At 37.8% G+C, this 13,716-nt stretch overlaps 1 pseudogene; it reads left to right on the forward strand.

The window, feature by feature from the left end:
* Positions 1 to 3,396: 3,396 nt before the first annotated feature.
* On the forward strand, positions 3,397 to 4,480 carry LOC131912703 (pre-mRNA-splicing factor 38A-like; annotated as a pseudogene).
* The last annotated feature ends 9,236 nt before the right edge of the window (positions 4,481 to 13,716 follow it).

Raw genomic sequence — 13,716 nt, forward strand, 5'->3', positions numbered from 1 at the left:
TTATGTTTATACAGCTCATTTGAAATTCTAATGTATAATTAAGAAATACAGATTAAAAATTAGTCATCTATGATAATCAAACATAGTCATGTTAGTTAAGTTTTCTAGATATACACAGATATATTTCAATTAGGTAGGCAATCTTCAAACACTTCAAAGATCTACAGAATATGGCATTTAAAATGTTTTAAGAAGTTAGATTTTTCTGGACAATGAGACACATCTGTTCCTGGCAGCACCAATTACTTCAAAGAGAAAGATGGGCATCAAAGACACTCCATATGGAGTTTATCTTCTTCTTGGCAAAAATAGCCATTTGGGTAAGAAACTGTTTTTGCCTTGACTGCTTGACAAAATGTATCCACTGGACATGCAGGACCCATAGGAAAGTGTCCACTAAACTTTGCAAGGCAAGATGGTCCTTCAGGTTCCTGCTTCACAGACAAGACTGCCTATAGGAAACAAGAAAAAGCAACTGAGAAACTCTAGGCCTATAGGCTGAAGATGGATGCCCCAAAGTTGCAGAGGAACTCTGGGTGACTATCCAGGCAGCCAGCTGTCTCTGTCATTCTAGATTTTTAGAAGTTGCTTACAATGTGCTTCCTGTTTACTTAGGTAATATTGTATCCTTCTGAGGTCTTTGATGTGGTTGAAGACTAGATAGTTATAGTTTTCCTTAGTCATGATAGAAGATAAATTAGATATGAAACTTTAGACTCACAAATATAGGATAGATAGAATATTTTCTTTAATTTTGCCAAATACAAATAGACTAGATATTATAACTGTAATTCTTGCTTGATAACTGTTTTGTTATATGTAATTTTATTATGTTAAAGTTAAAACCTTCCTTTTTGATTAGACAGAAAAGGGGAAGTGCTGTGGGATGTTGTTCTGTATGCTGTGAATATGTGTTGTTCTGATTGATTGATTGATTGATTGATTGACTGATAAATGAAATGCTGATTGACCAATAGCCAGGCAGGAAGTATAGGTGGGACAAGCAAATGAGGAGAATTCTGGGAAGAGGAAGGGCTGAGTCAGGAGTCACCAGCCAGACACAGAGGAAGCAAGATGTCAAAGCAAAACTGAGAAAAGGTACCAAGCCATGTGGCTAAACATAGATAAGAATTATGGGTTAATTTAAGTGTAAGGGCTAGTCAGTAATAAGCCTGAGCTAATGGCCAAGCAGTTGTAATTAATATTACAACAAAGGTTCTGAGTGATTATTTTATAAGTGGATCACAGGACTGTGGAACCTGGTGAGACCAGAGAAACCTTCTGACTACAGGAAAACCACAATCAGGCTATATTATGTGAGAAAAAATATATTTTCTGATAAAAGGGGGGAAAGAAAGTGATTGTAAAGAACTAATAAAATGTTTTCCTTAAATATTCAGTGGAATTCACTGGAAGACCTTGGCTGGCCTGGAACATTCTGCATGGGAATGCATTATAGGGATTCCAGTTCTTTGATAGCTTTAGTCCTGATTGAACTATCTATTTCTACTTGTTTGAGATTTGTAGATTCTTTCAAGACATTCCTCCATTTGATTTAAACTATCAGTTTTGTGGGCAGAGAATTTTCTAATCCTATTCTTGTACTATATACTCTTAATATCCATGGGACCTGTAGTTACATCAGCTCTTTCATTTCTGATATTACATGCTTTATTTTCAGTCACCCTGTTAAAGACTAAGAAATCTCGTTGGTCTTTTTGTAGAACAGGCATTTGTTGTTCATTCTCCACTGGTTCCCTACCCCAGTTACAGTGATTTATGCTGTTGTTGTTTTTTAACTTTTCATCAACTTCTTTGAATTTAATTTTTTATTTTGTTCACTAATTTCCTAATATTAGTTTATTGCTACTAGATCTTTCTTCTTTTCGCCTCTAAGTACTCAATGCTAGAAACTTGTCTCAGTAATGTATTTTTATTTTCTCTTGCATTTTCTTTTTCCAATTATACTATTTGGAAGTATGTTATTTAATATTCAGGTACTGGACATTTTTCCAACTACCTTTTCATTATTAATTTCTAGCCTAATATGGCTAAATTTTGAGACCACATATTATTATCCTTTCTGTTGTTTCAATTATATAAAGATCTGTTTGATGGTTCCAAATGTGGCCTCCCTGGGAAGTGTTCCATGTGAATTTGTTAATTGGCACATCGCCACCATTTGCTAGCCTGGTCTACACCTATTGGTTATACCTATTGCTGGGTGGTACGTTTGAATTAATCTCGGTTCTTACTTTTGTTAGACTTATCCATTCCTAAAGCAGAGATACTGATGTCTACCTCTTAAAAAAATAGATTATTCTATATGTCCTCACAGTTCTACCAGTTTTGCTTCATATGTTTTGGTGTACATTACACTAATAATTGCTATGGTTTTTTTAGATAGTCTGTTCCATTGTTCCTACCTTGATAATTCATCTTATTTTCAAGTCTGCTCTGTCTGATATTAGTATAGCAACTCCAGCTTTTTTTTTGACTAATGTTTGTGATATTCCTTTATGGTTCTTTATATATAATGTAGGTTCCTTACATGCAATATACATTTGCATTGTGTTTTCTAATCCTTCCTGTCTTTTAACATTCAGATAATTGGCTATTGAATGATTATTGAACTATTTGTATTAATATCTATTGTTTTCATTGTTGTTTCTCATTAATGGACTTCTCCTTGTTCACACTTTATTTTACAACACTATTCTTGTTTTTGTGGTTTTGACTAAGCAATTTTTAAGATTCAATTTTCTTTTCCTTTTTTTCTTTTCTTTTCTTCTTTTTTTTTTTTTTTTTTTGCTAGTACACCAGTTATGGTCTTTAACTCTTTTACAGTGCTTAGCCTAGCATCTTTTGTATACATTGACAGCTAATCCAAATGTAATTATAAATTTATCATACCATTTAATGAGAATTGCAAATGCTTTATAACCAAATACTTTTTATTCTTTCACTCATTCTTTTAGGCATTGATGTCATCATTTACCTTAAGCATGAATGAATATAAACATACTTAATCAAGTTCATTCATGTTATCATTTTGATTAAATTTGGCTTTTTACTTTATCTTTGAACCTATTAGCTGAATTAAGAACAAGAAAACTTTATTTTGCCGGGAGCCGCACTCACCAGGCCGAAGATTGCCAAGTCTGGCCGATTCCCTGCGCTTCCCACCACTTCCAGTCCAGGCACTGGGGAGCAGCTGCACAGCATTCTGCCATCTGAGCTAGACCCCTCCTGGTCCGCCAGCCACACCGCGGACCACCAGCCGTGACCCCGCCCACAGCTTGGTTCCGATTGGTGTTCTCAACCGCCTCGCCACGCCCACCGAGGGCTTCTGACGTGCTTCCGCCATCTCTAAGACCAGTCTCTCATAGACCCTGGAAAGGGTTCAGCGCCGCAATTTCTGGTTCCAAGCTGGTGGCCTTCAGGTCTTAGAAGGGTTTCCTCCGCCTCTGGACGTCTTTTTTTAAAACCTGGGTGTGACGGTTTGTATTGAAGAAGCCGACGGAAATAGAATCGAAAGCGTTCTAAGATGGCGAACCTTACGGTCAAGGATGCCCACAGCATCCATGGCACCAACCCTCAGTATCTGGTGGAGAAGATCATTCGGATCTATGAATCAAAGTACTGGAAAGAAGAGTGCTTTGGACTTACGGCTGAACTTGTAGTCGACAAAGCCATGGAGTTAAGGTTTGTGGGTGGTGTCTACGGAGGAAACATAAAGCCAACTCCTTTTCTGTGTTTAACCTTGAAGATGCTTCAGATTCAACCTGAGAAGGATATCATTGTTGAGTTCTTAAAAAATGAAGATTTCAAGTATGTCCGGATGTTGGGGGCACTTTACATGAGGCTAACAGGAACTGCAATGGATTGCTACAAGTACTTGGAGCCTTTGTACAATGACTATCAAAAAATCAAGAGCCAGAACCGGAATGGGGAGTTTGAACTGATGCATGTAAATGAGTTCATTGATAAAATTCTGCACAGTGAAAGAGTCTGTTGTGATATCATTTTGACCTGGCTACAGAAACGCTATGTGCTGGAGGAAGCTGAACAACTGGAGCCCCGAGTTAGTGCTCTAGAAGAGGACATGGATGATGTGGAATCCAGTGAAGAGGAGGAAGAAGATGAGAAGCTGGAAAGAGTACCATCACCTGACCATCGACGAAGAAACTACCGAGACCTGGACAAGCCACGGCGTTCTCCTGCACTGCGCTACAGGAGGAGTCGGAGTCGGTCTCCCAGGAGGTGAAGTAGATCCCCCAAAAGAAGAAGCCCTTCTCCATGCCGAGAAAGGCATAGGAGCAAGAGTCCACGACGCCATCGAAGCAGGTCCCGAGACAGACGACACAGATCCCGCTCTAAATCCCCAGGTCACCACCGTAGTCACAGACATAGGAGTCACTCCAAGTCTCCTGAAAGGTCTAAGAAAAGCCACAAGAAGAGCCGCAGATGAAATGAGTAATGGACTCATTTTGACTTTTGTCCAGATGGCCTCCTGTGGATATGAGAAGAATATGTTTAGTGAAAGGATCAAGATCTCCTCTTCAGGCAGCTATGCGTATTTTGGGTTTTTAAAAAATCAAGTCGTTTGGTTGGTTTTTGTTTTGTTTTTATTTTAATATTACAGAGGTGGTGCTATAAAAAAAAAAAGAAAACTTTATTTTTATTTACTGAAATATTCCTTTCTTGATGTATTTCTTTTTGTAGCTTTAAGTTGCTACCCTTTAATGAAATTTTTCAATATTTATTGCAAAGCAGTTTTCTGGCCATGTATTTCCTCAATTTTTGTTTGTCTAAAATGATTGTGTTTCTCCTCCATCTTTTAAGAAGTTCACAGGAATCAGAATTCTGAGTCATTGGGCTTATGGTTTAACACTACACATATCACTCCACCTTTTTCTTGCTATAATGAAGAGAAAATAATCTTTACTTTTACTTTTCTGTGGAAGTGTTTGTCATCTTCTTTGGGGATTTTCTCTTTGTCTTTGATTTCCTCCAGTTTAAATACTATGAACCTAAGCATAGGGCCTTGGGAGTTGGAGGGCTTTTCAGACATTTTTCCTGCCCAGGCTCTTAGCTCTGTAGTTTAAAGCTTAGCATTCATTTGGAGAGTTTTTCCAGTTACTTGTTTCAAATACTATCCCCTGTTCCTTTCTCCTTTCTGATCTTCTCACGCTACCCATGCAGCTGTTCCATAGTTATTACAGCCTATGCCTAATTTTACTCCAGTTTTTTCTGTTCTTTGTTTTTCCACTTTGGAAGTTTCTGTTGATCCATCTCCAAATTCAAAGAATCTGTCCTCAGCCATACTCAGTCTAAGGATCCCATCAAAAGTGTTCTTTCAGCCGGGTGGTGGTGGTGGCGGCGGCGGCGGCACGCCTTTAATCCCAGCACTTGGGAGGCAGAGCCAGGCGGATCTCTGTGAGTTCGAGGCCAGCCTGGGCTAACAAGTGAGTTCCAGGAAAAGGCGCAAAGCTACACAGAGAAACCCTGTCTCGAAAAACCAAAAAAAAAAAAAAAGTGTTCTTTCATGGTGTTGTGATGTCTAACACATTTTGTTGTTATTTGTTTCCTGTTCCTTTGTAGTATTTTCTTCTTTATGATTACATTACAACTTGTTATTGTATCTTGTTTGCCATAATAATTAGAGGGCTAGTGCTGTGGGATGGTCTGTATGTCAAATGTGTTGCTGATTGGTCAATAAATAAAACATTGATTGACCAGTAGCCAGGCAGGAAGTATAGGCAGGACTAACAGAGAGGAGAATTCTGGGAAGTGGAAGGCTGAGAGAAGACACTGTCAGCTGCCACCATGACAAGCAGCATGTGAAGATGCCGGTAAGCCACGAGCCACTTAGCAAGGTATAGATTTATAGAAATGGGTTAATTTAAGATATAAGAATAGTTAGCAAGAAGCCTGCCATGGCCATACAGTTTGTAAGCAATATAAGTCTCTGTGTTTACTTGGTTGGGTCTGAGCGGCTGTGGGACTGGCAGGTAACAGAGATTTGTCCTGACTGCGGGCCAGGCAGGAAAACTCTAGCTACAGGGCTAGGCTTGGGACCCACATCACAACAATCACACTTGAAATGACTTAGCCATTTCAACATCCTTCCTCTATGACTCTGGTACTGTTGCTTTCACAGCTTCCCCTACACTATGGTTTTTGAGGATTTTCATGTTTTATAAATTTTCCTTAATAGTTTTACATGATACACTGTGTAAGAGGATCTTTAAAAACAGTCTTTTATTAAAACATATGCACATGGGAAACATTCTACCATCCTACAGCTAGGCCAGTCTTGGTGAGTTTGTGCTTTGACTCTGAACTTCACTGGTCCATTACAATGTCTTCATCTCAGTGCTCAAGACTGTAGAGTCTGGCATTTCTCTTCCCTTAGCAGAACTGGTCTCTGAGGAATAATAAACCATTTCTTTTGAGCACAAACCTTGTAAGTGACAATTTTCAATATTCTGGTCTATTTCACAGTGTCGAGTTTCTCCCCCGCCCCTCCCAAAGTCAACAGCTCTGCTCCACCAGTTCTCAGCCTTGGCTTCCAACACACTATAGTCAAAGAGTCAGGAAACACTGTTTCCTTATCTCACCCACAGAGAATCCTCCTTGATAGGGCTGTATCACCAACTTGAAAATCGGGTTTTCCAAGCTCCCCAACATGGGACACCACTTGTAGCTTAAGTTTTCCTGTGTCGCAGCCTGCTGGTAGTCAGGAGAAATCTCTCTCACCTGCCAGTCCCACAGCTGCTTTGACCCAAGTAAACACACAGAGGCTTATATTATTTATAACCTGTATGGCCATTAGCTCAAGCTTTTTACTGACTAGCTATTACACTTTAACTAACCCATAATTCTTATTTATGTTTAGCCACGTGGCTTGGTACCTTTTCTCAGCTCTGCCTTGCCATCTTGCCTCCTCTGTGTCTCTGGCTGGTCACTCCTGACTCAGCCTTCCTCTTTCCAGGATTCTCCTCTCTGTTTGTCCTGCCTATACTTCCTGCCTGGCTACTGGCCAATCAGCATTTTATTTATCAACCAAATCAGAGCAACACATTCACAGCATACAGAGTGATATCCACAGCACCCTGTTTCCTGATCTCACCCACAGAGAATCCTCCTTGGTAGGGCTGTATCACCAGCTTGAAAACAGGGTTTTCCAAGCTCTAGATGATTTCACAAAATGCACATCTATCCCTTTATTCAACTGTAGTTCTGCAAAATTTCCAGCTAGTTTAGATCAATAAAAGATTCCCTCACCTCCCTTCTTCCTTTATAAATTATAAATTTTCTTTGAATTTTGGCTTAAATTCCACCCAGCACTTATTTGGAATTACACTTAGCATTCAGTATTTAAGTCATCTTATCCAAATGAGTAAGTATGTTTTATCCTCCCAGACAGATTGTGTATTCTTTTTCTGTTTGGGGGCCTTTTATAAGCCTACAACCACTACTTTAGTACATCAGTATAGTCTCTTAACTACATTCTAAATATTTGTCCTTATACCCACAGATAGGTATAGTCCTCACTAATCATCAAGGAACCTTCTATTTGGAACAAAGGGAGACCATTACAGAAAACTACAATCAATCAAAATGCAGAGATGTGGAGCCCATTCCCAAAGGATACATCTACAAGACAACTCCTGCACCTAAGGCTCAGGGACCATTTCAGAAGAGAATGCAGAAGACTTGTAAGAGCCTTCGGAGCACAGAGATCAACATGAGACTGTGTCTCCTAGGAATGGGAGAAGCTGTTGTAATGTCTCCAGCTGCCTAAACATGAGCTGAACAAGGACAACAATAAGTATGCTAAAGTGGACAGGGGAAATCTCAAAAGATCTGACCCCTACACAAAGATCACAGGTAACTAAGGAATGCTCAGAAGAGGAGAAATAGTCTTTCCTACAGAGAAGTTCAACAATTAGTTATCCAGTACACAATGGTCAGCCCTGAAAACATACAAAAAAGTATCAAACTGAACAGGCTGTATTTATGCTTTAGGAATATGTGTGTTACACATTATATAATATACATTGTGTGTATGTGCATATGCATATATATATTTAACAATAATTCATGAAAAAGAGGCCATGAATTTGAAAGAGAGCAAGGAGGGATATATGGGAGGGTTTAGAGGGAGGAAAGGGAAGGGGAAATATTGTAATTATATTACATTCTCAAAAAATAAGAGAAATCATTTAAAATTTATTTTCATTTTTAGTGGAGAAATAGTTTTATTTATTGGATAAAATGCAACATTGTGATATATGCACACTCTGTTCAATAATTAAATAAGGCATATTTACATATTCATGGCCTCTCATAATTAACTCTTATTTACAGTGAGAGTGCTTAAAATCAACACTGTCATCAGATTCTTCAATTCTGATAGGACAAGGAGTGAAATGAGAGCCTGTCACACTCTTCCAATTCCCAATATGATAATAATGTGTCTGATAATTTAAATAAACTTATGAGAAAAGAATACACATAATTTGAAGGCCATGAATTTGAAAAAGCAAGGAAGGGTATATGAGAGTGTTTGGAGGAAGTCAAAGAAAGGGGATTACGTATATCACAACAGCAAAAATGCATAGTGTCTTTCAGGATTATGATGCTATTTTAGTCATTGTTCTATTGCTGTGAAGAGACATCATAACCAAGGCAACCCATAAAATAAAGCACTTACTTGGAGGCTTGCTTTCAGTTTTAGGTTAGTCCATGACCATCACGACAAGAAGCAGATTGGAATGTTGATGGAGTGATAGCTGAGATGAATGTCCTCATCTACAGACAGACAGAAAGAGAGAGAGGGAGAGGGGAAAGTATAGGGAGAGACATACAGACAGACAGAAAGAGAGAGAGGGGGAGAGAGGGAGAGAGGAAGGTTGGGACTGAACAAAATTTTTGAAACCTCAAAGCCCAACAACAGTGACACGTTTCCTACAACAAGGCTGTATCTACTACAACTAGACCACATCTCATAATCCCTCTAATCCTTTCAAATGGTGCTGTTCTCTGGTGACCATTAAAATATATGAGCTTATGGGGGCCATTCTCATTCAAACTAGCACAGATGCTGTTTCTAAACATTTCCTATTGCGTAAAAATAAAAACATGTGTCATTTTAGGAAGAATCATTTCTAAATTATATATGCTTTGCAGAAAATGCTGACTAACAGTAAATCATTATATGACTACTAATATCTAATTAATACTTTGACTACCCTAAGTATATTTATTAGAAATATTTCAACTGCTAATTAATTATATTTGTTTCATTTTGCTTGTTTTGTTTTGAAGTAGGATCTGGCTGAGTAGTAAAGGATAAAACCTTTAGTTGCTTATTTTTAACAGTCATTACTTTTGGAGCAGTTTTGATTTCATATTAAAGCTGAACAGAAAGCACAGAATCATTTGTAAGTATAAACTGCCCTATACAGATATAAATAGTTCATGCTTTAACTAAAGAACAGACCTGAATTAAATAGTAACGTGGCATATGTCAGAGGAAATAAAAGGGATCCTGTTCAGATCTAAAAGCTAAAGATTCTGGAGCTGCTAAAGAGAAGAGAAAAACGTGTGCAAACAAATGATGAAATGGAAAAGGGAGAGCTGTATCTCATAAAGATTTAAATGACTACTGGGATTAACCCAATAATCTATAAATATTCAGATTATATATTTGTATACATACATATTTACATCTGCAGCTCATTCATTTCCAGCTGAGTCTGTGGTTTTATGCATCTCCTGCAAAAATAAAAACTGAAGTCTTGATACACTTTTTTCAAAAAATATAAAACATAAGAAAGTCAATAGTTTTAAAAAGAGAATATATCAAATTTACCTAATCTATCCATATGAGCCTCATTGGGTGGCTGCCATGGGGTCTAGCTAAGCTACATGCAAGGCAAATCTCACCAGTCTTTAACATTTGGTACACTTTTAGTTCCTCTCCTAAAGATGTACTCTGTTAAGTGCTTAAAAAAAAAAAAAAGTAAAATGGCAATGGTACTCACACTTAGCCACTTAACATCCAGAATTTTAAAGGCAATGTTTCTACTGCCACTGTTTGAAGGTGAAAAAATATTGAAAACTGCCAATTTTACCCAAGATGCAAATCTCTTCCAGGTTTTTTTTTTCTTTTTTAAACAAGAGTATGTTTTTCCAGTCAGTTTGAAGTTCTGTTTAAAACTTAAAAATTTAACATACGAATGTCAATTAATAATTTTTAAAACTAAATATCATTACTATCCGTTGATATTTTGGAATTTGAAAGTATTTCCTTAGACACACATTGTCTCTGTGTATTCAATGGCAGGACAGCTTTTAGAGCATGTGTGCTCTAATCCAATCAGCTGTGGCCCTTGTAAATGGTGGGGAGATCAAAGCGACTCAGATGTCTCTGTCCTTGTGGAGGAGCATAATAAGCACAGCTGATCTGTTGGATCAAAAGAATACCTCACTTTTGCATTTCTTCTTATAGAAATAGGCTTGGTTATGACTAGAGGCTTAGTATCATGTTCGTTATTAGCCTGGAGTTTTAAAACTTCATGTGAAGATACAAAAGCACAGTGTCCTGAAAATACTTAAATAATTTTACAACAATAAGCCAGGGCATTCCCACAGTATTGTTTGTTTGCATTCATGCATTGATGCTTACCTTGGAAATTTATATTCCACTTATTCCCATTCATTGAGTGATATTTCTAAAGTTCTCAGATTCACACACACACAAAAATAAATAAATAAATAAATAAATAAAATAAAAAACATGGGGGGTATATGAAATGTTTCTTATCATTTGAACTATACTGAAAAATATTAGTTTATCCTAATGATCCTCTTTAGGTAACCACCATCCACAGGACATGTTGGTAGATCACAGTTGCACTAAACAATATTAGACACAATAGGATAAAATGTAGATTCTTTCCAGCCAGCCAAATTCTCAGCCACAGCAGTCATGGCATCAGCTACTAATAAACTTCCATTTTATTAACTGCTTGACCTTCATAGGGATCTTAATTACTCAACACTCTCATTCACTCTAGCTCAGTGTCATCTGAAAATTTACATTCTGAACCACAAGTATGATATGAATATTACAAGTTAGAGATCTAAACTTGACCTTTGTAGCTTGGTAATTCAATTTAACAGGAATCCCTTTCAAGCTCTACTATTCACAGGCAATACTGAGTTATATTTTTAAATGGCTGCATTTAGGTGCAAGTGATCATATTTAAGATATATAATTTAGATAGTTATGATGTATCACAAAATCTTTTCTACATTCAGAGGGGTGAATATATATATATATGACAATGTTAAAACAGAGAGTTCTAAAATGAGAAGGAAACTCATCATGTCTTTTGACCTAGAAATGTCATTCTCAGTATCTGAAAGGATTGGCTTTAGAATTTCTCTAGAGAAAGAATATGCTCACTCACAGTTTTTTCTTTTGGATGCTTGCATGAATTCTATACTGCATGGCTTTTCTTTTGAAGAAAAGAAAATTAAATATATTGATCTATTTTTTACTAATTAAGTCTATTAAAGTAGGATTTCAGTTTTCTAAGGACACGAAGAAATCTTTTATTTATGAGTATCTTTTTTCTAAATAGCTTATTTAACTTTATTTTATGTACATTGGTATAAAGGTATCAGACCCCCTGGAATGGAAGTTATAGACAGTGTGAGCTGCCATGTGGGTGCTGGGAATTTAACCTAGGTCCTCTCGAAGAACAGCCAGTGCTCTTAACCACTGAGCCATCTCTCCAGGCCCCATGAGTCTACTTCAGAAATGTGATCAAAACAGATCTATGCCTTTGTGAAGACAATCATCTTCCAGAGAATCCCACTTGAATATTATATAATGTCAAACTGGATGTCTTTAATTAGTTAGCTTTATTCTTTGACAATTTCTTATGTTCATACAATTCATTCCAGTTACCCATACACATTTATCTCCTTCTCACCATCGTCCACATCCCAGTTCCTTGTGACAGTCTCTTTTCCACATTCACGTCTTTCTATTTTGTTTTGTGAACCTCTGTTTGCCCAGAGCCATCTCTATGATCAACAATGTGGAACTATCCACTGGAGTGAGCATAGTCAGTAGTACCTCAGGAAGGGATAGAGCTCCATGAAACCCTCCTCATACATGGCTAACAGCTGGTATACCTGTTCTTATACAGGTCAAGTTCAGGAAACTACAGTTGCTGTGAATTCATTATTTCAATGACTGTGTCATAGTCAGAGATAGCATTTACAGCCCTTCTTCCTTCTTTCTATCATCTACATCGTACATCCTTTCCATCCCCTTTTCTGCAGTGTTCCCCGAGCCTTGAAAGGGTTGCTATAAATGTCCTAGTTGGGACTGATCACTCAATGAAACAAGCATTTTTAGATACAGAGTTAAAGTTCTTTTTCATATTCTGAGAAAAGAGAACCTAAATTGGAGGTCTCTATCACATCCCTCCTCTCAGAGCTCAGGGAATCCTGTGGCACAGCAGGTGGAAAGATTATAAGAGCTGGAGGTGATGGAGGACACCAGGAGTACAAGGCCTCTGAATCAGCTAAGCATGGTGCATATGAGCTCACAGATATTGAAGCAGCAAGCACGGGGCTTGCAGAGGCCTGCACCAGGTCTTCTGCTTATATATTATAGCTATTGGCTTAGTATTTTTATGGGACTCCTGATTATGAGAACAAGTGGGTCTCTGACTTGTTTGCCTGTTCTTTGGACTCTTTTCCTCCTGTTAGGCTGCTGTGTCCAACTTTGATATGATAGTTTTTGCTTCATCTTGTTGTATTTTATTTTGTCACATTTGATTGTTATCTCTTAGAAGCCTTTCTTTTCTAATGAGAGTCAGAAAGGGTGTAGGTCTGGAGGGGAAGAGAGGAGGAGTGGGGAAGAACTGGGAGGAGTAGAGGGGGGAAAACTATAATCAGGATATATTGTATGATCAAAGAATCTATTTTCAATCTCAAAAATTGCTTTGTCATACAAAGTCAGTCAACAACCTTGACTGTTCCTACATAAGCACGTTGGCATCAGCTTCTGTGTGTCCTCTACAGACACATTGTACTGGTGTTTTTCAGGGACCCTGACAAACTAGAGACAAACTAGAGCTGGAAGGAGAAGAAGAAAAGTTCTACTGATGTCCATTTCAACAACATGGACTGTACCAGTTAGACTAAAATAGCACTGAGTATAAGTATCACCACCAGACACCCGGTCACAGTGTGCAGGCAGCCCTCTCTGAGAAACACTTCAGGTGATTTTCATGGACCACGGATGGAGAAAAACAGAGCCACAGACAGACCTGCATCTACCTCTGTCTCTGTAAAATAGTTGATAATAAGGCCAAGGAATGATGTAGAAACCTGGAATGATAAATTTAACAGTTTAATGATTATATGTTGTAGTATTGGTCCCACTGACTCAGAAAATTAGAGACAAGATCCTTATCTTCTAGAAGTCACTCTAAAGGCTTGATGTGTATCTCCTTTACACATAATCTTAGTACATACTATAGGAGGTAGGCTTCATTATTATCACCACAAAGAAACAGAAGACTGCAAGGTATAAGTAACATATACAAGGTTACATAGCTTATAAGTGGAGTTTCACTGTTTCAAGGTAGGTATTTCTACTCTAGCATACACAGTCTTACT

This window comes from Peromyscus eremicus, chromosome 6 (genome assembly GCF_949786415.1).
Source record: "Peromyscus eremicus chromosome 6, PerEre_H2_v1, whole genome shotgun sequence".
Classification (NCBI taxonomy): domain Eukaryota; kingdom Metazoa; phylum Chordata; class Mammalia; order Rodentia; family Cricetidae; genus Peromyscus; species Peromyscus eremicus.